The sequence below is a fragment of the Zonotrichia leucophrys genome, chromosome 12 (genome assembly GCF_028769735.1).
Source record: "Zonotrichia leucophrys gambelii isolate GWCS_2022_RI chromosome 12, RI_Zleu_2.0, whole genome shotgun sequence".
In the NCBI taxonomy this organism is placed as follows: Eukaryota; Metazoa; Chordata; class Aves; order Passeriformes; family Passerellidae; genus Zonotrichia; species Zonotrichia leucophrys.
In genome coordinates, this window is record NC_088182.1 from 1,000,352 (window position 1) to 1,003,643 (window position 3,292).

The window sequence follows — 3,292 nt, forward strand, 5'->3', positions numbered from 1 at the left end:
AAAGGCCCAGGAGCCCCAGGAAAGGCCCAGGAGCCCCAGGAAAGGCCAGGAGCCCCAGAAGCCAGGAACCCAGGAAGGCAGAGCCCAGGAAGGGCCAAGGAACCCAGGAAAGGCCCAGGAGCCCCAGGAAAGGCCAGGAGCCTCAGAAGGCCAAGGACCCAGAAAAGGCCAGGGCCCCAGGAATTGGCCAAGGAGCCCCAGGAAGGCCAAGCAGCCCAGGAAATGCAAGGAGTCCCAGAATTGGCCAAGGAGTCCCAGGAATTGGCCAGGAGCCCAGGAATTGGCCATGGAGCCCCAGAAAAGGCCAGGAGCCAGAAAAGGCAGGAGCCAGAAAGGACCAGAGCCTCAGAAAGGGCCAAGGAGCCCAGGAAAGCCAGGAGCCAGGAAAGGCCAGGAGCCAGAAAGGCCAGGAGCCCAGGAAGCAAGGAGCCAGGAAAGGCCAAGGAGCCAGGAAAGGCAAGACCTGGAAAGGCAGGCAGAGAAGGGCTGTGTGTTGCAGCTGGAGCAGAGCTGTGCTCAAACATCTTTGCAGATTCATCCAACCTGGAGCCAGGCTGACCTGCACCTCCTGCACTCAGAGAAGGCTTTGCAGGAGAGAAGTGACCCTGCTGGTTAAGCAGCACTTCCTCAGGTGAACACTTCATTTGAATTTCTATTTAAACTCCATTTCCCAGTGCCCTGGAGTGGCTGAGGGGCCTTTAGGAACTTCCCATTGATCCTGGCTGAGTGATGAGGGAATGATGAGCCCAAGTTATGAGCCCTGTTATTATTATGCCAGAAGAAAAGTGGTGCCTGCAGCAACTCCTGTGAAGGATCCAGCATTGCCTGGGACAGAGAACGAAGCACAGCTCCCAGCACAGTTCCCTGGGGAGAGCAGCCACTGTCCCAGCCCATTAGCACAGAAAACATCCAAGGGAGCTTTACATTTTGTGTCCTTCTCCCAGCCATCAGCTCAGCTTTTTCCCCTCTCTCTCCACTTATAAAAGATAAAATCGAGAGAGTCAGGATCCAAAGGAGACTCAGTGTGGGTGAAAACAACAGCAAAGCCTCTTGTTCCCTCTCAGCAGCCCCAGCAGACGCTGCCCTGGCCACGTGTGCCACAGCAGCTCCTAAAGATTCAGGGAAAGGTGATGAGTCAGTTCCTCTATCTTGATCAAATTCAGCTGGAACTGCAACAGCAGCAAAATGCACTTTTATCTCCAAGAGGGGGAGAGAAATAGAGGGCACAGATTAGACACAAAGGACAGAAGCAGCACATTCCCAAACCCGAGATTCTCATTAAGGCATGAGGAGGGAAAACCAGTGACAAGTGTGCTGTGCTGCAAGGCACAGAGTGGAAAAGGTAAAGAAAATGTGCACTATGCACAGGACATTATAATTCCTTCCAGCACCAAGTTTGCAGTGTTTCAGTTGAAGAGAAGGAGCCAATTCCTGATGAAAGGCTGAGCCTCAGCCCCGAGCAGCTGATGGTGAGCACGCTGCTGACTTCCAGCTGGATAAAACACAATGGAACGCAGGAGAAAAGGGGATTAGACCGTGAAATATAAGTATGACACTATTAAAGAATATTATGATACTTCACAGTGTAGAAAGAATAAAAGGTGGGATCACTGGGCTGTGAAAGTTCTCCTTCCCTCAGATAAATTCCGAGCGCGGCGTTACCTGACAGAGGCAGAGGGAAGCTCTTGCTTCAATAGTTCCTCTAATTGCTTCAATTCCTTCAAACACACTGGGAAGCTGAGCACCTCTCACTGACATTGCTGAGGCAGAGGGGAGCCTCAGTGCTGGTGTGGTCCCCAGACAGGCTGGGCTTCACCAGCCAGGGACCCCAGGGTGATCCCTCTGTGCCCATGGGCACCTCTGGAACAGCTGCATCCAGAAATGGGGATTAAACAGAGGGAGAGTCCATGGAACCCAACAAACACCAACAGCTGCTGCATCCAGAATTCCAGAAATTGGGATTAAACAGAGGGAGAGTCCATGGAATCCAACAAACACCAACAGCTGCCGCATCCAGAATTCCAGAAATTGGGATTAAATAGAGGGAGATTCCATGGAATCCAACAAACACCAACTGCTGCTGCATCCAGAATTTGGGATTAAACAGAGGGAGAGTCCATGGAATCCAACAAACACCAGAAATTGGGATAAAATAGAGGGAGAGTCCATGGTACCCAACAAACACCAAGAGCCCTGGGCAGGAGCCTGAGCTCTGCCCCCAGAGTGGAAATGGGTGCCCTGGGCTGGACAAGGAGGATAAACAGCAATACCCCACCTACAGCAGAATGTGAATCCCACCATGTGAATCCCAGAAACGCTCCCAAAATCCCCGTGTGTGAAAGAAATCCCAATGCCAGCAGTGCCTGAAGGTGCTGGGGGCCCTGGGAGTCACCTTGGATGAGGCAGTCACACAATAAAGCCTTGTTTGGCCTGCAGAGTTTGAAAATTACTCGGTTTGATCTTGAGGGATTCTTTTCCCCTTCAGTGCTCATCTCTCCCGTTTAAAGGCACCTCAAGAGATGTTTCTGAGAAGTTGTAAGTATTTGTTTTATCCACAAGAGTGCTTTGCCATGTGAAAGGAGTGCAGGGCTGCCAAACCCACTGCTGGGTGTTGGTGATGCTGGGACCCCTCACCACACAGCACCTGCTGCGCAACAGGCAATAAAAATCTGCCTCTGCTGAGCAAAAATACCCTTTTATTCTATAAAAATCACCTTGATGGCAGCCCCACAAGTGGTTCTATAGATGCCAGTGTGGAGGTCAAGCCCTTTCCAGGGCAAGAAGGAAAATGTCCTTGGGAAATAAACAAGGCCATGTATTAAAATGGGAATTTAGATTATAAACCTTACAGAAATAGATTAAAAGTTTATATATTTATATATATATATATATATATATATATATATAAGATATATATAAGATATATAATATATATTTATAAATATATTATATGTAATATATATATAACTTTTTCAGGAAAGTTATATCCACTTTCCTGAAAAAAAAAGCCAAGATAAATAAATAAATAAAATATTTCACTAACAGCTTTCAAAAGGTATTTGAGGCTCCCAGTTAAAATAAAACAAAACAAAACAAACTCTTAGCAGGCAGGAGAGGACTGGAGTAGCTCGTACCGAAGGATCTAAACAAGATAAATAGGAGGCAGAAGGGGATGACACAGCAGCTCATTAGGAATGGTTCACAGAACAATCTTATCAGTGAAAACATTTCCCCCCCTCATTTTAAGAAAGCATTCATTTAATAGGAAAATTAATTCTGAGCCTTGACTAAA